General features: G+C 38.2%; 1 long non-coding RNA gene across 5 annotated transcripts in view; it reads right to left on the bottom strand.

Annotated features, from left to right (window-relative positions):
- LOC141423433 (uncharacterized) overlaps window positions 1-20,091 on the bottom strand; it is a 79,528-nt gene extending 59,437 nt beyond the window's left edge. For 4 of the 5 annotated variants that reach the window (XR_012448320.1, XR_012448318.1, XR_012448316.1 and 1 more), the window contains exon 1: window positions 19,933-20,091. This is a non-coding gene — a long non-coding RNA (uncharacterized lncRNA). Of the gene's footprint in view, window positions 1-19,863 lie in introns of all 5 variants that reach the window. The other variant, XR_012448319.1, reaches the window with a different exon arrangement.
- Window positions 20,092-22,595: the final 2,504 nt, after the last annotated feature.

Genomic DNA, 22,595 nt, shown 5'->3' on the forward strand with positions numbered 1-22,595 from the left:
CCATTATATTGACACACTAAAGAAGCCAAACACTGTGATCACACCAATTGATAGGGAAAGGCATTTGGCGAAATCCAAAAGCTGCTCGTGATAAAAACTGCCACATACAGTAATAAAGTGTAACTTCCTCCATTGGACAAAGAGCATCTTTAAAACCAGTTAGCAAAATACAAATGGTGGACACCTGAATACTTTCTCTGCTAAAGCCCAGAAGGAAATGATGATGTCTGCAGTAAGTACACTAATCTAGCCCAGGGCTGAAAGCTCTAGGCAGTGAAAGAAGCAAGAAAAGGAAATAAAACTTGTATATACATATATTAGAAAGAAAAGGGAATTAACATCTGTATTTTTGTAATAATGTGATTATCTATGTGGAAAATCGCAAAGAGGAAGGAAGGTGGGAGGAAGAAAGAAAATCAGGAAAAGAAGCAGGGAGGGATAGAATATCCTAGAACATGTAAGTTCAGCAAGGCATGGAATGTAACTTAAACAGCAAAAAAGGTCAACTGTATTTTTATATTCTAGGAATAACAAACCATGCATATATTGAAATCAAAAATATAATGCCATTTATAATTTCAGAAAAGGAAATATTTAAGCACAAATGTAACAAAACATGTATAGGACTTGTGTGCCAAAAAATACCATCAAAGATTAAAATGAAGGAGTCATTCTGCATGCTGTATGAGAGATTCAGCTCAGTAAAAATGTCAGTGCCCCCAGATTCATATTTGGGTTTAGTGACATCCTTATTAAAATGCTGGAAAGATTTTTTTGTATATAGAGACAATATTATTCCAAGAGATATATGAAAAGCCAAAGAAATTACTATAGCTAAGACAATCCTGTAAAAAAAAAATGTAAGATGTGTTGTCTATCTGATTCAAGAGTTATTGTGTAGCCGGTATAATTGACTGTATGGTACTGGCAGAGAGAGATGCACACGGAGATCAGTGGAGCAATAGACACACACATATGCCCAAATGATTTTGGACAGAAGCACAAAACCAATTAAATGCAGGAGAGATAGCCTTTTCAATAACTGGTGCTGAAGTAATTGGATATCAGGAGGCAAAAAAAAAGAGAGAGAGAAGAAGAAGAAAAAATGAATTTAGACCTAAGTCACATATCCTATAAAAATTAAATCAAAATAGATAGTTATAAATGCACAACTCAAACTTTCAGAGGAAAATGGAAGAAAACTTTTGAGATCTAGAGCTAAGCAAAAAGTTCTCAGCCCTGACACTCAAAACACATCCATGAAAGGGATAAGGAAGAGATTAGGCCTCATCAAGAATAAAAACTGTTTTCTGTAAAGGTCTGATTAAAAAAAAAGAGGGCTGTAGAATGGTAAAAAATATTTGCAAGCCACCATCTGACAAAGAATACAGACTATATAATGATTATTCACAACTCTGTATGTTTTAAAGATGCATTTAGAAAACCAGAGAAACCATAAGGAGATATTTCACTAACAAGGATATACAAATGATAAATGTGCACATGCAAAGATGTGTGACATTGTGGCTTCAAGAATTAAAAACACACATACCAAAATGATTGCAGTGAAAAACCTAATGCAGGCAAGGTGTAGAGACACAGAGTAACTCATACATTGATGATAGATGTTTCTTCAATAACTAAATACACAGCTAACATGGGATCCAGCCATTGCATCTCTGAGCATTTATCCCAGAGGAAAAAAAAGTCTGTGTTCACACAAAAACCTGAACATAAGTGCTTATGGTAGCTTTGTTTACAATATCCCCCAATGAAAAACAACCCAGAGTCCCCTCAAAGGGGGAATATATAAAACAACTGTGGTACATCAGAGAACATTACCCAGTCATTAAAAAGGAACAAGTTCGCTGTATGCCCAACCACCTAGATTCAATATGCTGAATGGAAAATACTAATCCAAAAATGGCATATGGCATGATGTCACTTAAGTAACATTCTGAAAATGACAAAACTGCAGAAATAAATAACAGATTAGTTGTTGCCAGGGATCCTGGAGAACTAAGGCTATGGAAAGGAAGTGAGCATGGCTGCAAAAAAATCAAGAGGAAGTGCTGTGGTGAAGAGAGTGACCTGTATCTTGACAGTACCTGTCCATGTCCTGCTCGTTATGTTGGATGCAAGATGGTACCATATGGGCAACTGAGCAAATGGTGCAGAAGGTATGTCTTGTTATCTCTTACAACTGTGTGGAAATCTTTAATTATGAAAAATGTTAGAAGTTTAATTAAAAAGTACAGTAGCTTGCATCTTGATAATTATTTGTGCAGTTAAATTAATTCAAATTAACTGGCATTTATTGACAGTGTTTATTAGGTTAATAAGATACTGCAAGGGGCAGATGTGTGTAAAGATTTGTCTGCTACAGATTTACTTCTCTGCTGTAAAGAGCGAGGAAGACCCGTTGCATTGACTCAGTAATCCAGGGCAGGAAACTCTGTGCTCAGTACTAACTATAGCCTCTACTGCAGAGGAAAGGGACTGCCATGGGCGTGGATTATGACATTTATGAGTACTTCCAGAGTGCTTTCACTCACATCCTTGAGATGCAAGTGACCAGTGAGTGACCTTTTCTAACATTCTCCAAGCTATGTGTGTGTGTTGTGTGCATAAATATACACATAGAAATGCATATATACACATACGTTTATTGCATGTATAAATGAAACCATAACTGCATATATTACACACATTTTCCAGTTTATTCAGGATGTGTGAACTTTAGGTTCCTTTTGTCGAGAGGTGGCCATAAGTGATTAACAGTCAAGACCTAGCTGGGACCACAGTGACTGGTTCATATCCTGTTCAGATGCTCAGTAGCTGTGTGACATTGAACGGGTTACTTAACCTTTCTGTCTCTTTCTTTCTTCATTTGAAAAACAAGAGTGAAAATGAGCATTACCCCAGAGGGTTGATCTGAAAATCAAATGAAGCAGTATATGTAAAGCACACAGAACACTGCTCTCAACATCGTTTGTTAAATAAATTAGCACTTTGGCCTTGGATAATTTCTTCTTACTCTAATTTATGAAATGAAACAGTCAGTGAAAATAAATTCACTCACTTTTTTGTAACAGACAATTCAACACACTTTCAGATTTCTATGCTGAGCTTCAAATGATCACCCACAATTTTAGTACTCTTATAAGAAAAGAAAATTCAGTTAAAGTCCACAATGTATGATGTGAATACCTCAACTTCTCAAAATTCTGTCGTTTGTTTAAATATTTAGCAATGAGGGGTATACTTTAATGAAACTATTTTTGGTGGTACTGGGAGTTGAATTCAGGGCACAGAACTTGTTGGAAAGGGGCTGTATTGTTTGAGCCATACCCCATCCCTTTTTGCTTTGCTGATTTTTGAGCTAGGGTTTTGTTTTATGTCTGGCACAACCTAGACCACGAGCCTCCTATTTACACATCTCTGAGTAGCTAGTATAACAGCTATGCCTCACACTGCCCAGACTTTGATTGATTGAGATGGAGGGTCTTACTAACTTTTTTCCCAGAACAGCCTCAAACTATGATCCCCCTGATCTCCACCTCCTGAGTAGCTAGAATCACAGGTTTGAGTCACAATGCACAACCATCAATTCAACATTTTAAGACACAACATCACAGACTATATTTTTGCTATAATTGTTTTGTCAGTGTCTAGAATGTGAACACTTGGGTTGGAGTCATCCATTAAGCGTTAGCTATTGCTGAGATGCCCATTACTTTTTTGACCAATGAATTCCCTGTAGTGTGTCATTAAAAATATCAGCTGGGTTGTGTTTAACCAAGGAAATAGGATAAAGATATCTTTATACATCACAGTATGTTCAATTACTCAAAATTATAGATATGACTCTTGTGGTGGTGACTTGGCAAACCGCACTCATGATAACCAGAAAATTGGACCCTTACTACCGACTTAGAACAATGTTATTCAGACACAGGCACAGAGTCACCCAGACATCATGATCCAGAGTGAGGGGACAATGGAGGCTTAAAGATAATAAGCTCATTAATCTTACACTCCTAACCTTTCAAAGGGATAATGAGATGTGAATATGTAAGTGAAAGAGACAGAAAGAACTCACCACCAGATGTCTCCACTTTATAAAGTAATTAACAAAAAATAAGGAGATCCAAAAGAGAAATTGAGCCTATGATCATCCCAATCATGCAAAAAAGACAGTTGATAAAAACTGAACATCACTTCCTGGTAAAAACTCTGAACAAAGTCAGTGGAGAAGGAGGATATCTCAGCTCAAGAAAGCCATATACAATAAGTCAACAGCTAACCAACTACTGAATGGGGAAAAGCCAAAGGAGATATTCTCATCTGGTGTGATTTGTACCTCCTGAGGGACATTTAGGGTGCTACTGTCATCTAGGGGTAAAAGCCAGCGTGCTACTAAGCACCTAACAATACACTGACTACCCCTAGAATCAAAAATCCATTTATTTCCGAATTTCAATGGTTTCAAGTTTGAGGAATCCTTTGAGGGACATTTGATTTGCTTGATAGCAATAAAATTCCCCTAGCCTCCACCAGCCTTTTTTTCTTTTTCTATGTGAGACACTAATAGGTAAGAAAAATGCAAACTAAACTCTGTGTTCTTCCAGCACTGTGCAGATATCTCTGTGTCAGCCCTACAACACAGCACTCTTTTTTTTTTTCATTTTTCTTTTATTATTCATATGTGCATACAAGGCTTGGTTCATTTCTCCCCCCGCCCCCACCCCCTCCCTTACCACCCACTCCACCCCCTCCCGCTCCCCCCCCTCAATACCCAGCAGAAACTATTTTGCCCTTATCTCTAATTTTGTTGTAGAGAGAGTATAAGCAATAGTAGGAAGGAACAAGGGGTTTTGCTGGTTGAGATAAGGATAGCTATACAGGGCATTGACTCACATTGATTTCCTGTGCGTGGGTGTTACCTTCTAGGTTAATTCTTTTTGATCTAACCTTTTCTCTAGTTACTGGTCCCCTTTTCCTATTGGCCTCAGTTGCTTTTAAGGTATCTGCTTTAGTTTCTCTGCATTATGGGCAACAAATGCTAGCTAGTTTTTTAGGTGTCTTACCTATCCTCACCCCTCCCTTGTGTGCTCTCACTTTATCATGTGCTCATAGTCCAATCCCCTTGTTGTGTTTGCCCTTGATCTAATGTCCACATATGAGGGAGAACATACGATTTTTGGTCTTTTGGGCCAGGCTAACCTCACTCAGAATGATGTTCTCCAATTCCATCCATTTACCAGGGAATGATAACACAGCACTCTTTATATCACACTTTTCTTTTTACTTGACTGTGCCCCTGTAGGAGGTGATATCTCACTGAGGACCTGGACATGGTCCTCCTTTCTTTGTATGACCAGTACTTAGTTGTGTGGGTGACATGTAGTATGCACTCCATAAACACTTGTGGAATGAATAACTTTACGATTTAGCCACAATAAGACATAAACTGTGAATGAACATAGCAAATTCTACTTTTAAAGAAGGCATGTTTCAGAATCAGTCAGTTCCAGAAGCAACCAGAAGGCCAGAGTCAGCAAGAAGCCAAGGGGAGTGGTAAAGCAAGAGGATATTGCTCAGAAGAAAATTGAGAAGATCACAGTGTTGTGGAAGAAGATGCAGGCAAGGCACCTAACCCACAATGAAGATATTCAGTTATAAAGGAAATGGGGCAACTTTCTCAATGCCCAGGCATGCCTTTGGGCCAAAACTACCTGGCAACACAGTCAAACCATTCTAGATTGTGATCAGAATAAAGAACTTCAGATTGAGGCAAAAGGACTGACTGATGGAGAATACTGGGTGTAAGTCTCTCTCTGTGTGTTGAGTCAAAGAAAAATGGAAAATTAATGACCCACAGCTACAAAAAATTATGTATAGAGTATGTACATCAAAATCCGAAGAGCAAAAATATGAATTAATAACAAATTAGAAGACGGAAAAGAGAACCAAAAGAAATATTAGAATCCTATTTGCTGATTAAAGCAAAACTATAGGTTAAAGTGACTACAGGCTATTAGACATGTCAAATATTTTTCTAAATTTTAGGGAGATTGAGAGGAACTATGTATTTTCATTTAAAGAACTGTATTTTCTGCTTATTTCCACTATTAAATATAACAATTTGGAGGGCTTTGTGCCTAAAAATCATCTATAATGGAAGCTCCTTAGAATCGTTCTCTTTCCCTCTTGGACCCATTGCTCATGAACTCATTCATCAATCTAACCATGCAGACTTAGAGGGTGACATTGAGAATGGTGTTTATGTAATGTCACTTGTGGTCTTTCTGGATGGCTGGCTACAGAGATGTTTTCACATTTTTTTTTTTTTTCATAGATTTTTTTCATATTTTATTTCTTGTTTTTCATAGTTTATTTCTTGATAATGAGCATTATTGTTTAAAGAAAAGCAGTGGAATGACTCTTTGTTGTTTTAAAATTTACTTACTCCGATTCTAATGCTAATCCCTCCCAGAAATAACTTCCCAGTTACACTCAGAAATTAGAGTTTACCAGCTATGTGGACATCCCCAAGTTAGTGTATCAACTAACCATCACAAGAGATTACTTAAGAACAGCCATGTGCCTGGTGCCAGTGGCGCTCACCTGTAATCCTAGCTACTCAGGAGGCAGACATCAGGAGGATCACAAATTGAAGCCAGTACCAGCAAATAGTTCATGTTCATGAGACTCTATGTTGAAAAACCCATCACATTAAATAAAAGGGCTGGTGGGGTGGCTGAAGGTGTAGGCCCTGAGTTCAAGCCCCAATACCACACACAAAATGAAGAGCAGCAATGTATGAATAATCAATTTCTTCCATGAGAGGACATTTTTTTAGTAACTTTTCTGTAGGCTGTGAATCACAACAGTTGTGATTCATCCAGATGACAAAGGTAGGTACAAAAAACAGTAGAAGACACAGAGCACAGGCCTTCTCCATTTCTGCTTCTCTCCTCTTTGGCTGAATCCAAAACAGCTAATTTACAGTGATACCATCTTGGGAATCTGGATTTTATCATTAACTGTTCTTCCCTCTTTCTTTTTTGGGCTAAGTGATGGTTTAGTGGAGTCTAAGAGAAATACAAAGTTGGAAGAAAGTGACTTAGAACCAAAGTCAAAGGGAACCATTAAAGTAAATACATTTTATAAAACTTCATCTGTCATGAAGAAATGAGAAAAGCAGCTTGCAAACTCCGAAGTGATGGAGGGCAACGGACTTTGTGCTGAGCTCAGTCGTTTCTCTCGGCTATTCAATATTGTCATGTATCTTTGTGCTGTTTTTCTTGCCTCCAAATGAGGCTTCCTTCACTCCCTCTAGATTCATTTATTATGCAGTGAGATGTTATTTAATTTTTCCCCTTTGGAAAAAGTGACTAATATACTTTAGGGCTAGCTTTTGTGCTAAATGGGTTTATTTGTCTGCATCCACACAAACCTACAAAGATTTCCTTGTGAAAAGGAAAAATCTTCTAAAGACAGGTGAGGAGAGAAGAGTCTGTCACAAATGTTCGCACAAAAAGAGACTCAAATGTATGGGGTTTCCATGTTAGAAATAAAAGTCGTTGGGCATGATGGTACATACCCTCTGTCCAAGTACTTGGGAGGTGAAGGCATGAAAATCATGAGTTCAAGGCCAGCCTAGGCTAAGTGGTAAGACTCATTTTCAGAGAAAGAGAGAGGGAAGGAAATAAGATGAAGGGAGAGAGGGAGGAAAAAAAGGAGGGAGGAAGGATGGAAAGAAGGAAAGAGAATAATGGTATATCAACTTTACCTTCAAAATGTGTGTCATGTATATATGACATCTCTATCTCTATCTATCTCTCTATCTCTACCTATCTCTCTATATCTATCTATCTATCTATGTATCTTTATATATATCACTCTGCCCACTCCGTGGACAGCATATTGGCCCAAGTTTCTATGACATCTGTGGTCTCCCAGTAGCCCACTGGCCATGACAAGCACAGGCCTTCATTCTGGCTGTTTCTTTCCTCTGAGACCATTGTTACGTATCATGATATCTATGCTATGACTTGATCCCTCCCAGGGAAATTTTGCCTGAGCAAACTGTTTAAAATATTGTTTAATATCATTTGATAAATGTTATTTAGCTTGCCTTATGTTTTTCTCTGTAGTGCTTATATAAAATGTATGCTATATAGAGAAATAGATATTTTTAAAAACCTATCTTACCAATCAGAATATAAATTTGGTAAAAAAAATTTTATCTACTTTATTCACTGCTGTCCCCAAGTGCTTAAATGACTTTGATGTGTATAGTAGGCATTCAATACATATCTGTTAAATCCTGCATATGCATGTGTCAGAGTATTCCCCCAAAGCCTAGCAGCCTGGACACAATGAAACACTTGGTAAAGATGTTCACATACTTGCCCTACCCAGGATTCGCCAGATATCCTAAAACAGCCTTAAATTATAACTACATCTGCTAAGACACAAGAATTTGGTGTGTACAATGCACCTTAGTTTATATGGCTATTCCCCAAGAGCATTCAAAGGCGCTGGTTTAATTTGTTGTTGCTGTGTGGGTCTTGCTGGCCTTTCTTCAAGTGGCCCTCTGATTTAATGTTCATTGCCAGAGCAAGGTAGGGATTTTCTGAAAGATGATATCCCTCCATTTTAGCCCAGTCTGGCTTTTCCAGTTTATATAGTGCTTCTGTTAGGCCCAACCAAAAAGAAAACAGAGGACTGGTGGAGTGACTCAAGTGGTAGAGTGTCTGCCTAGCAAGCGTGAGGTCCTGAGTTCAAACACCAGTACCACGGAAAAGGAGAAGAAAGAAAATAGAGGTAGAGGTGCATCCAGAGGTGGTGGCACCTCAGAAACCTGGTTTGCTTTTTAGAAGAGCCCCAGGCTCCTGTCCAGCCTCATGTGGAGCTTACTCTTTGCTTTGAATGCCTACAGTGAGTGGGCCACCAGTATGTATAATTTGATCCTGGGATTTATTTTTTCCTAACTGAACAGTAACTCTGTGATATCCAGTTCAGAACTTTCCTTGGTTAGCTTCAGGCACCACTGTCTGTATTGTCTCATATGTAGGAGTCTCTCCTTCATTTTGCTGATGTCCTGGAGGGGTTTCTGAACTCTGATCAGGTTTTCCTTTCCCATCTTCAGGTCATCTTTTCTTTTTCTTCCAGATTATAAAGGTAGCAACAGTTACCTGACCTTCTATACTCTGATTTCACTTCTTTGTTCTCCACAGTGTTTCTTTTCTCTCTGATAGCTCAAGATTTTCCTAATTGCAAGAATAATAAATATACTTGGGACCTGTGTCCTAGGCTGCAGGGTTTCCCACTTACAGTAACATTTCTGCCACTTCTGTGGCTGAATCTGTACATTTCCAATAACCCTGATGGCATTGTATTTGACGGGTCATAGACAGCTTGTTCATTTGCTGGGCAGGAACCACTGTCGGACAGTGCATTTGATGGCTTTTCAGAGAATCAGCCCTGCCTTTGAAATGATATTTTAAAAGCTCTTAGATGTCTGGGTCTAGATTGCTTTGCCTGAAAAGGGAATAAAAGAAAAGGAAGGATGTGTTGGATATATCAAAAGGAAATGTCTCTTCCCTTGCTCATCCTTTCCACCTGGAAGTGATTGTCCACCAGGGACACAATGCAAGCTTGTGCTTTGAACTTGTGTGGCTAGAAAGAGGAGGAGGGAAGGAAGATGGTCCTCTCCAAGACCTTGATCATCACACAGTGCTCCTTGGACGAGTGAATTATCAGAAAATCCCAAAGTCAGACTATGCTAATCTAAGGAGGCCAACTTATCCTGGTTTTCCCAGGACTTTTCCAATGATAGCACTGAAAATTATGTATTCCACACTAAGCAGGACAGTTGGTCCTTGTACAGAATCTTTCAAACACCACTGAGTGCCTAGTGTGTGCCCCCATGTGCTTTAAGGTGATAGGTGGTTTGGCCAGGCAGTCCTTTAGCCTGTCCGCATCTGCATTTGCCTCCTTGTGTTTACATAAACCTTTAAAGGTTGCCCTTTTGTTAACGATTTCACATTCATGCCTGCCTTAGTTGTCCTGAATGTTTGACCTTGTGTGAATTTGATTTTATTCTCTGACACAACCTTGGGCTTCCAAAAATCCAAAATGAAAATGCTGTTTGGAATGACAATGAAAATCAAATGTGGGTAACTCCTGTGGAGGACAATAACTCACAGCGCAAAGAAATGCAGAATGCCAGGTAGCAAAGTTGAATTGGGCCTGGCTACGGCCCGCAGAGTGTGTCTGAGGATCCACACAAATGCTGTTAAAATGTCAAAGCAGGTGTTTCTTTTTTCTTCAGTCTGAGATTCAAGCTAATATGGGCATTCAGCTAAATCCCTCCCAGGTGCTAAAACAGTATGTGGTTTTAGGATTTCAGAGGTAATTATTGCTGAATGCACTGTATGGTTAGTGTACCAGCCAAGAAGAGTGTTCAGGGGGCACCCAAAGAATTTGGAAGACAATTTCTCCATAAGACCCTTTAGTAAGCATATTAAGGCCATCAAAACCCAGGCATGAAGTTGAACATATTCAAAATATGGCTAACAACACAAATGATGTAGGAGGAGCTCAGAGTCCCAGCCAGGTCAGGTAATAACTATAGGTAGAGAAATGCCAGCACAAACCCAAAGAATCCAAGTTTTGTGGTATCATCCCACAACTGACTCACAGCTATCTTGTAGAGAAGCTATGGATTTATCAGGTCCTGGCTTGGATAAGGAAGAAAAATACATGTTTTGGTTTTCTATAGTGAAATTCAAAGAATGAGCAAGAAAGGGAGAGAGAGAATTCATTATTCAAAAGTCACTTATTCATTAAAAACATGAGTGTATAAATTTTCAGGTATTTCTTTGGGTAATGAATGCCCTTGAGAAAAAAAAGAGAGAAAGAATAGTAATAAAAAGCCAATACCCCTGTCCTGATAGAGCTCAAGTTCCCATAGGACATGCATAAATTAATTAAATAATTACCAAATTTAACATAAAATCACAGATGTGGCGATGTTACAGGCAGATGTCAGGATTTCTGAAAGCATACAGTTAGAGGATTTTAAGCAACCAAGAGGCTTCCCCAAGAAGACCAAGAAGATGAAATGCAGGCTGAGAGGGACAACGTCTTGGTGGGGAGGTGCCTATTCCAACAGATTCTGCGGACAGTTATAATTCATTTTCTGGATTAAGTCACACACAACATATTTTTGTAGGAGGATGTCCTTTCAAATTCTCATAACCTTATGAGGAGTGCTTGATAATCCTTGAAGGGATATCTCATTTTTATCAACAACCTTAGGAGAAATATCCCATTAATGTCACTCTTAAAATAAGGTTATTATCAAATAATTTATTTGCTCCCAACAGCAGGAAGATGGGGAAGAATATTCCATCACAGTTCTAGAAGGGGGCTCTTCATCTGTGTTTCTTTTGTTCCTCTGTAATGATTTCCTAGAAGCACTTTAAATGTGCAAGACCTAAAAAAGTAAATGCCAACCATGTTATTTGAATGAATTCACTTAGTCCCACTCTGCAGATTTGAAAACCGTGACCTAGAGAGGTTACAAGTGTGCTCAGGGCCATATGCCTAGGAAGAAGCAGAGCCACAATGAGAACCCAGCTCTCTGTTTGCATATTGGAAGAGCAAGAGGGAAAGGCCTCCTGAATCCTGGGCACAGCAGGTGCCTGACATGTATCCCCACAGAAGAGAAGGGCCTATTGCCTTTACTGTGAACCCTGAAGAGAGGGACCTGTTGTCACTTGCATTTCCCTGGAAAGCAGATGCTGTGCCTTATGCCCCCAAGGTCAAAAGACCCTTGATGCAGCATCTGTCTAGGTGAGTTGTGGTGCTTTAAGACAGAGCCCATCAGGATCTTCTATCTTGCTGGTTCCAGTAGTGACAAATGTGTCCAGACTCCTGTCTCAAGGACAAGGTCTCTGGCTCTAGATTGTGTGCTGCCGACAGTTCTTCCTGGAAAACCTTTTCCAAATAACTTTTGAAAGCCACATAGCACTAAGAAGCTTCCTTCTCACAGCACAAACACAAAAGCTGGGAACCTTGAGGCTTCGCCCACACTGATTAAATAAAATGCTTAAGTGACTCTGCAGTGATTTATAAAAAACAATTTGCATAAATTGATGTAATATGGAAAGAGGGTAGAAAGGGTGGCTTCGATTCTTTTATTTTTTTCCCCTTAGTTTTAATAGCACCAGAGGCCTGAAAGAAACAACTACTTTTAATAAAGCTCATTTGTAAATTTGTTGAGACAGACTCCAGTTGACCCTATTTCAGTCACCTCTCTGGGGTCTCCTACAGTCAGCCATGTGAGTGTTGAAGAGCCTCAGACTGTGAGCTGTGGGAGAGTCCATTCTCCATGATGTGTGCTTCCTAATTGATCCTGGGATATTTAATCACTAAACTTATTCAAGGTTTTGCTCATGATCAAAGCAGTATTTAGATTATTTTTTACCCTGCTTTACCTTAAAGAAAATGAACCCTGGAGGACTGAAGTGCCAACTTCACACACACACACATACACACATGCATACACACAGTCACACATACACACTCACACACACAACCACACATACATACACACTCACACACACAACCACACATACATATACACACAGTTACACACACACACACACACACACACACACACACAAAGACAAACTCTATACCCATCAAGATGACTCTGAAAAGAGAGATGCCAACAATATAAAATTACAGCACAAATATGGTTTGTATATTTATTTTCTTCAGCTTGGTTTTATTATTATTTAGATGGTATGTGTATATGACCACTGTCTCAAATAGACTAAATGTCTTTCAAATCAGGGATCATTCTTCCTATCTTCCTTCCAAGTCATTCCATTTTCTATTTTCCCTCCAAAGAGTTTACAGCACAGTGGGTTTCTTCAAAATTCTTCCAGAAATGCATGTTGTACCTTCAAACATACATTTGCCTTCCTTGAACACATACTTTTTTACATAGATAGCAGCATGTAGAAACTCATACCTGTTTTCTACTTATTGACAAGTATTTGAGACAGTTCTGAGTAATAGTAATAATAACTGCAACAGCAATAACGATGACGACAACAGACATATCTACTTGCAGTATGTCTTCTTAACCTGACACTCTTCTAAATTCTTTTCACATAGTCCATACAGTGTTCCCTTGAAGAGATGTTTGTATCACTCTGTTGAGGAGCCTCAGAAAGGGAGACCCAGAGCTGTGAAGTCACTTGCACAGAGTGACTCAGCAGGAAGTGGAGTGTGATTTAAAGCAGTCTAGACCCTGTGCCCAAACCACAATGCAGAATCCCCCCAGCGTGAAGATGCTATCTCTCATTAGGGTGTGCCTCATTATTTTTAACAGTTGCAAAATAATCCTATGCACAGATGCATCATATTAATTTATCCTGTGCATTGTTAATGATGTCTCAGTTTTTCTCTACTTTGCTACTATAAACAATATTTCAAAATTTCAGTATTTCACTACATATCTTTATACTTAGGGTGTGTGCCCATATTGGTGATATCAATTTATCAAAGCATAATAGTAAATTTACTGCTTTTTAAGCATCCAAAAGATTATCACCCTATGACTGAAGGAGTGATGGGGAGAGAACCTGCTAAAACAGGACTTCTGATGCATCTCTCTTCTTGCAGCAATAAAAGTAGAAGGGCTTACAAAACATTTGTTAAATAAAAGAGTTAAACACACTAAATCTGCCATTTAAAAAATATTATCACACTGCATAAAATATTTTCATATGCAAGATATCACTAAATTTATACAAACAGAGCAACTATTTACCTCATTTTGTAAATTAGGAGTGTGAGATCCAGTGATTTACTCAAAGTTTCCAAGATAAGAAGAAACTGAGTCAGTCATCTTGAATTTCAGCTCTTCAAATTCCAAATCCAGACTCTATTTCCTCTAGGTCTGACCTCAGCATGTGGTAGGAGTTGCCCCCCCTTGGTTTTTGGTATTGCATCACCTCAGAGCCGCTGGCTATCATCCCAGACAGCCTGTTCGATGGCTGCTTCCATTTTGCAGATCAGGAAAGGAAAACTGAACCAAAGCAAGGTACTTACTTGTCCAATGTCGTAAGACTAATAAGTGGGAAAAGACAACCTCACTTCACCTCTGGTTGTCTCCAAAGTCCAAAGCCTTTGCTCTACTTCTCCACTGGAAGTTAAGATAAACATGATGGTGGATGCCTTTGTGAAACATTGACGCTGATAATTGAGGGCTGTGCTGATTCCTGAGTATATTTATATTTACTAAGAGTTTTCTGTCGTTTGTTTTCAAGAGTCTTCAATATACCTCTTGGGGAATCTGTCTCAGCTTCTATTTTAATGAGATCTATCATATAGCAAATATTCAGTTGTTTAATAAATAACTACATATTTCTTAAAATATGACAGACTCAACCAGAATTGGCCTTTACTTAATAATCACAAACACTGAGCTCATGAATATTTCATGCTCACTCATTTCTGCTGAGAGTGTAAGCATCCTGCATTTCTATAGCTGTGGATTATGCAGGGAACAATGGAAAGCATATGTTTTGTGTGTTTTCTTGAACAATTTGATGATGAAAGAACACCTGGCAGTGCCGGAGATAATGTAAGAAATGGTCGCCTTTTGTTATTTGAGTGCTTGAAATAAAAATCTCGAATGGCAAGTTGTAATCCAAACCACAGTAATTATAGAAGACTGTATAAAAAGGTATACATTTTAAATTCATAAATCTAAATGAGTCTATCTGCAAGTAAGTAAACTTTATTCTGTCTTCCACAGTAACTACTCCATCAATGCTATTACCCAAAATACTGATGACATTGTGCTGACATGTTGGAAAAATTCAGTTTGGAGTTCATTGCCCCCTTCTTTCCTTTCTTCCTTCCTTCCTTCCTTCCTTCAATGGATGAAGGCCAGGGTTGTTACAGGAGATGTCAAGGAGGAAGAAGTTAGTGAGCATGCTGAATAGAGAGCTCAATGGAGGATGGGAGCACAGGAAAAGTCTCTGTCAAGAAGTGTCAGCCAGTGCTCACACTAGCATAGTGACAAAGGAGTGACAGCACTTCATGGCAGAGGCCAGATCATGCAGAGCCTCATAAACCACCATGGGGAGCTTGGACATTATCCCATGAATAGCCAAGCATGGTGATGCATGCCTATAATCCCAGATACACAGGAAGCAGAGATAGGAAGATTGCACCAACAGACAGCCCAGGCAAAAAGCAAGAACCTATCTATAAAATAAAGCAAAGAGTACTGGAGGTGTCGCTCAGTGTTAGAGTGCTTGCCTAGCAACTGAAAGGCTCTGAGTTGAATGCAAAAGAAAAAGAAAAAGCATACTCAAAAGCCATTGAGGAGTGTGAAGTGAGGGAGAGATATGGTTTGATTCCTGAACATAAAGATGGTTCTGGCTTCAAGGAGAAAATAAAAAGAGGGAGTGAGAGAACTTAGGACCTGAATGCAATCATCCAAATAAAGATTTATTGGCTTGTACACCTGGATGAGAAGAGTGACAGAAAGCCAGAAAGAGGTGGGAGGATTTGAGAGACTTGTGAAAGTAGTATACAGAAAGCAGTGATGATGTAAGAGGAAGAGTATGTCAAGACTGACTCAGATATATGAGTCATCCAAATGGAGCCAGCATGAGACCCAGTGGACTTTCCCACTTTATTTTAAAATTCTCTATTATCTTTTCTGGAAACTCATGGCAAGAAGAAAAATTGTGTTTAATGATGCCTAGACTTGTGTCCACAACTTCATGGTCAACAATGCTGTTGGTTGGCTTCACTCTCCATTCTTAGTGACTGCTACAACGCCTGGGTGTAGGATAGGTGTCCAGTCATCAGTCTACACTGGCAGATGAGAAGGGGTCCTTTCTGGATTATAAGAATTTTGGGGAGGGAGGTTTTTCTTTTCTGCTCATCATTTTTCCCATTCTTCTTTTTCTCCTTCTAAACTTTGACCCATTTCTCATTTGTGAATGATATTCCAGTTACACAAATTAACACTAAACTACATGTAAAAAACAAGTATAGAAAACCATTCAGGAAAAGATAATTAAAAAAAACCCAGAGAGATCTAACAGAGCTTAAAACATAAAGAAATCTTCTATAATTAAACCAGAGTGGTATTGGTATGTGGATAAATAAATACACCAGTGAAATAGAAAAGCAAGCCCAGAAATAGTCCCAGTACTTTTTGAAAAGTGTAAAGAAAGACATTTCTACAAATGGTGGTAGGACAACTGGAAAAAAAATGGATCTGTATTTCACAACACACTTAAGAACAGACTCCAAATAGATTTGGGGATCTAGATGTACTAATCGACCTGACCCTATAAAAGTACAAGAAGAAAACATGAGTACACTCCACTTTCACCATAGTGAGAGACAGTCTTTCCAAGTATGATTTCAAATCCAAAGACAGTTCAAGAAAGGATTAGTGATGGCTACTCCTTTTTTAAAAAAAGCTACATGGAAGTCAAAGTACAACTGAAAACCAGGAGAAAATATGTACAACATATACCACAATCAAAGTGTTAATTGAGTTTCATATATATGTCACCAACATATAAAGAACTCTTAAAATTAAGGCACAAAAGGCCAAAAACCTTATTTTAAAAATGAGAAAAAAAAAAGAAATTCACACACACACACATGATATAAAAATGGTTCATAGAAAAATGGTCCTTAAAAAAAAATGAAGAATCAGCCAGGCATGCTGGCTCATGACAGCTATAATCCGAGCTACTTGGGTGGTTCAAGGCCAGCCCTGGCAGAAAGCTCTTGAGACCCCATTTCAACCAATAGCTCGGCATAGTGATGTGTGTCTGTCACCAATAGAAGGAGTAAGCTCAAATGGGCCTGAGCTTAAGGCAAGATCTTATCTCAAACATAACTAACACAAAAGAAAGGCTGGCAGAATAGCTCATGTGGTAGAGCTCCTGCATAGCAAATGTGAAGCCCTGAGTTCAAAGCCAGTACTGTCAAAAAACTGAACAGCTAATGAGTCAATCACTCAAAATTACAGAACTAAAACTTAAACACTGGCATAGAATTCATCACATGTAAGATTGGTAAAAATTGGATATTGTGGCAATACCATCTGTTGGTGCAGCTGTGGGAAGACAGAAACTCTCACAGACTGCTGGTGAGAATGCCTGTGAGTGCAACCCTCAGGAGGGGAATTGGCAAATATCTAACAAAAGTACACATGTATGTACTTTTTGCACTTTTAGAAATCTACCCTGGAGTATGTTCTCAGCAATATGGAAACACATATGCATGGGTTATTCACTGTGGCTTTGTTTGTAATTGCGAAAATTTGGAAATGACTGAATACTAACCTACAGGAAAGTAGGTCGGTCAGCAATGATGCATCCACAAAAAGAAGTGCAGTGTGCTGTGAAGAGGAGGATTTCTATCAGAACACACTGCCATGTGAAAATAACAAAGTGCAGAAAATTACCTGCATTGTATTCTCTCTCACGTAAGAATCAGGGACAACAGGAAATCTACATGCATCTGCTCATTCGTGCAAAAGAAAAACAGGGTGGATTAAACAAGAAGCTAAATAGTTTGGTTACCTCCATGAGCTAAGATGGCAAAGAATGGGGAAAATGGAGAATGGGAATGGGTAGCAGGAATGAGGAAGGAAGACACTTCTCTGAGTACACCTTATCATATCATTTTGACTCTTAGGACCTTGGCAATGAGAAAAATATTGAAAAACCTATGGAAGCAAAAATTTGATCAACCATTTAAATAAGATCAGCCAGAATGTGAGGGGAACCAAACATGGAGCACAAACAATAATAAAGGAACCCAATACAACAAATGAAGGATAAACTTGTTGAAGAAAGGAAAGAATTCACTTAAGTAACTGAAAAACAATTGAGACTGGACGCGATAAAGCTGATGACAAGGAAGAAATGCTGTAAAATGCTGGGTTTTGCTTTGTAAATTTGTTTCTCATAGACATATGGTAGTAATAGAGTTATATATATACTAAAATTAAATAAATAAGTACAGTAGATGGATAATGAGAACTGTCAAAGAACACAGAAATTAAAAGAAGAAAAACAAAAACTGACAAGGAAAAAAAAAGACATTCACACTTTAACTTGTAGCCCCACTCCCAACACAGGTACTACTTATTCTGCTTCCCTACTTTGTTTTTTTTAATGTTATTTATCACTTTTTAAAAACTCTATAAATTCATACATTTATTTAATGATTGATTGTCTATCACTTTCCACAGATGGAGATTTTTGTGTATTTTTCTGCCTTTCTATTCCAAACATGTAAAACAGTGCCCATATAAGAATAATACATGCTCAATAAATATGCATTAAATAAAATATTAGATACTTTTTATTGCTTTTCTTTGCTTACTATTATTCCTCTAAATGTGTATGTACATACACGTATGCATGTCTGTATGTACTTATATTTAATTTTCTGTGGAGGTTCAGAAACTATACATTATGTTTTTGAAATCTAACAAAAATGGTTTGCAAGTTTTAGGCTGTATTTATGATAAAAGCTGGATTCTGGGCTTCCGTTCCCATGGTCTGATTCAGTTTTTGTAACACAGGGCTCAGGTGTAAACATTCTGGATAATTCTAATACAGGTATCAGTAGACTGCACATTGAGGACATTAGCAGAGGTATTGATGGACTGATTAGTAGAGGACAGAGCCCATTCTGTGTGGTGTAAGCTGGGAGGAAGACTGAAGACTTGGGCCCTAAAAATGCCTGGGACATTCACTGCCCACAAGGCCTGGGGAAGCAATCATTTTAGGAAGAGAAAGAAGCCCAGTTTCAGGAAAGGAGAGAGAACATATCCTAAACACACAACGTAACTGCCAGTTCTCTAGATGTGGAATAAGGACTACAGTGAAGAGGAATGATAGACAAGGACACCACACAGATGCGCAGGAAGGGGCCACATGGGGTGACAGCACTCTGGAAGTGTCTGCACTAATGGAAAGGAAGAGAGTACACCTGGTGAGGTCTTTAGGTAAGGGGCTGGTGAGAGTGAAAGGAGCCCCGAGTTGGTCCTAGGTGTGAGGAGATGGTGAAACCATTTACAGGGGTAGGCATATCCAATGGGAGGTATCTATATGTAGTTTTGGAAACTATATTAAGAGAACTGAGAGAAAACAAAGAGCTAGAAATAGCAACTTCATAATCTTAGCATCATCTGTCTCCCGAGAGGCTATTCTTCTGTGTATTATATCCTGTTAACAGTATCCTGCATGGACATACAATGAGTATGTTTGCTATTAGAAAAAATGGGACCTGGTATAGCTAAGAAAAGAATCTTAGGATGATTCAAAGAAGAAAAAAATGTGTTCCCACAATAGTTGGAATATTGTGTTAAAGTTTTTGTCAAAATTCAAAATATGAAAGTAACAACTTTGTTATCTAATATTTTTATCACAATATAAATGCATAATTTTATAATATATAACTAATAAAAACAGGAATTAAATTCTTTGGTGGGACATAGGCCGTAACTTTCTGTGTAATTGGAGCTCAAAGTTAATATTATCCATCAGCATATCAACTGCAAGTGTCCATCTATAAAACCTTTGTTCACCAGGCACAGGTGGCAAGGGGAAAGATTTTGCCTGTGGGACATAACTTGTTGGCCCCTAATCTGCCCCAGTTTACCTTTCAATTTATCTCTGCCATTGCTTCCTGGTTTAGTTGGCCCAACACACAGCTGTTTTCTTTCTATCCATTGACCACTACAAATTTTCCTTTCTGCTGGGCCATGATACTTACCTTTATCTCTACCAGGCACACAGTTCCTGACTCTTCACCTGTGGGGTCTTTCACTTCACTTGGACTCACCTTCAAATGCCAAGTTTTTAGGGATGCCTCCTCCATGTACCCCATCTGAGTGGCCAGTCTTCATCTCAGTCACTCTATCCCATTCCCTTTTATAATGCCCTTCCCAGCTTTTATCTCTCTATAATATCATCCTGACTCATTTGTTCAAACGTTTTATTATCCAAGCTCTAGTTAGATGGCCCTTAGGTACAGAGGGTTAATGTCAGGTTTAACTCAGTGAACGTCACTACCTGGCATATGGTGACCTCTTAATGAACACTTGAATCAGTAATGCTTGAAGACAAAACAGAGAGATGACGTGATACATGTATTGTGTATAAATATAATAAAATCTGGGCAGAAGGGAGAGGGCATCCACAAAGGGTGTTTCCAGTACTGAAAGATCCCGCTGCTCTCTTTGGGGATCCAAAGGGAAAAGCATCCAGCTATTAAACTATAATTGCATGGGGAAAATATCCATTTCAGGTCCCACATTAACTTGTCCTCAGCTTAGAGCCATTGCTAATGGTTCATCTAGCTTCTGGATTAACCATCAGAAGGAAATACACATCAAACAGGATACACCCATTGGCAATCTGTGCAAGCTACTTTACAAAAATAACACACTGGCACATTACCATTTAAAATGGCATGACCCTGTGACTCCCCAAATAACCAGGCTATCCAGAGTCACACATGAATCACAGGTTTGAAGATTATCAGATCAGACGCTGGAAACCAGTTGCCTCTGAAAATAAAAGGTTTTCTATTCTAAACAGAAATCTTGTTGTTTGTGTTGATGGTAAAATACAAATGACTTAGTATAAAAACAGTACAAAAGCTTGTAGGTATACAAAAAAAATGAAAAGAGTTGCTAAAATCAGAAAAAAATATTTAAATTGTAATTGTCACAAGCTTAGGAGAGAAAACGATGCATCTTACCAAAACTACGGTGAGGAAAAAACTTGTAAATGAGATTTATAGGGAAGTAACTTCAACACAGACAAAAAAGAAATAGGAAAAGCAAAGTCAAGCACCAAGTGTAGCTAACCTTGAAGAGATCAGCTCTGATGGATTAAGTAGCCTACCTAGAGTATGTGGTTGTCTAGCAATGATTAAGTACTGAATTGAAAATGAATTTATGTGGAATTTAGGAGTTCATTTGCAAGAGCAACTTTTATAGAATAACACTTTTATAGAGTAACACTTTATATGAAAGTCAAATTAGGAAAACTTTTGTCTCCCCTCAACAAAGTAGGTGAGGATAGTTTTTAAATTATTAGAGTGCTTGTTTGTAGCAAAGTCATTCGAACAATTTAAAATTATTCCACAAATATCAAAAGTAAGAAAATACATTCTCCAAGCCAGTTTCCCTAACTTCTCAAACCAGTGCCATTGTCTGTGCAACATTCATCTCCTGATTTTATGCATGTAAATATTATATGATTATGGTAATAACTATCATAAATAATTTTGTATTCTGTGCCTTCTTACTATGTCACCCAGGTTCTTAGGTTGTGATATTATCTTTATTGTTTTCATTTCTTGACAACTGAGTAGTCCACATCAGCATCATGTGATTATTTTTCATTTTCTTTGCATTTTTTCTAATTTTTCTTTATTAAAATATCCTTAAATCTTTTTACTTTGTTCTTGAAGGAAAACACTTGCAAGTTATTGTTATATTATAGAATCTAGTTGGAAGTCATATCAATACAAGAAGAAAATTACCCACAAATGTCATTCTGAAAACATCAATATTTTCAATTATTTCTGTGCATCTTCAATTTCATGTCATAAAATAACAGTATAAACTGAACAGGTATTCTGTCCTTTATGTTGCCATTATGCTCAACACATTCTGTTCTGTTTCAGTGGTGTATTTGGGCTTTTAGCATTATCTATAGGTACTGTTATTCACATCACCCTGTATTGTATCCTCTAGGTAATTTTATCATTCCCTAAAACGAATGCTCTAATGAACTTGTGTCCTGGAGCACTATTTATCTCATCCCAATGAAATGTAAGCATCACAAGGACAAAGACTTGGTCAGTCTATTCCTGTGTTGCCTGTTCTGGGCTTGGAATGGTGCCAAGTTTCAAATGCATACTCAGTAAATAACTGTGGACAAATAAATTAAGGAACATCAGTGGATACGGAATACAAGGAAGAGACATGTTTATGAATCCTCAGAAATCAGAGCTGTTTTATGATACAAAATGAGAGAATGACCATGTGTCTTTCTCCTTTCTGCCAATCCCCCAATGTGGTTGAAAGAGTCTTTGTTTCTTCAAAGAGCTGTAACTTCATAACGACTTTATGCTAGATCTTCCAAGCCCTCTACAAATATGGAAAGTTTAATTCCCAAAATCTAGCAGTAAACTAAAAGGAGTTTACGGATAGCCACTGACTCTTTTGTATAAATACCATGATATATTATTTCATATCAGTACTGTTTTATAATATTATTATACACTATTTTACGGTGTCATAAAAAGGGCATGAGTTTTTGAATTCCTCCTGGCAGATGACTTAATTCACTTCTGTTAATTAATAGCTGCGTATTATAGCTTGTGTTTGCACAAGGTGCTCACTCCTCTTTCTCAGAGGAACAAGATAGGGGAAATAACACTGCCTCTCAATGGCTGTGGTAAGGACTGAGGGACAATTAAATTGGCATAAA

The sequence above is a fragment of the Castor canadensis genome, chromosome 5 (assembly GCF_047511655.1).
Source record: "Castor canadensis chromosome 5, mCasCan1.hap1v2, whole genome shotgun sequence".
NCBI classification, from domain to species: domain Eukaryota; kingdom Metazoa; phylum Chordata; class Mammalia; order Rodentia; family Castoridae; genus Castor; species Castor canadensis.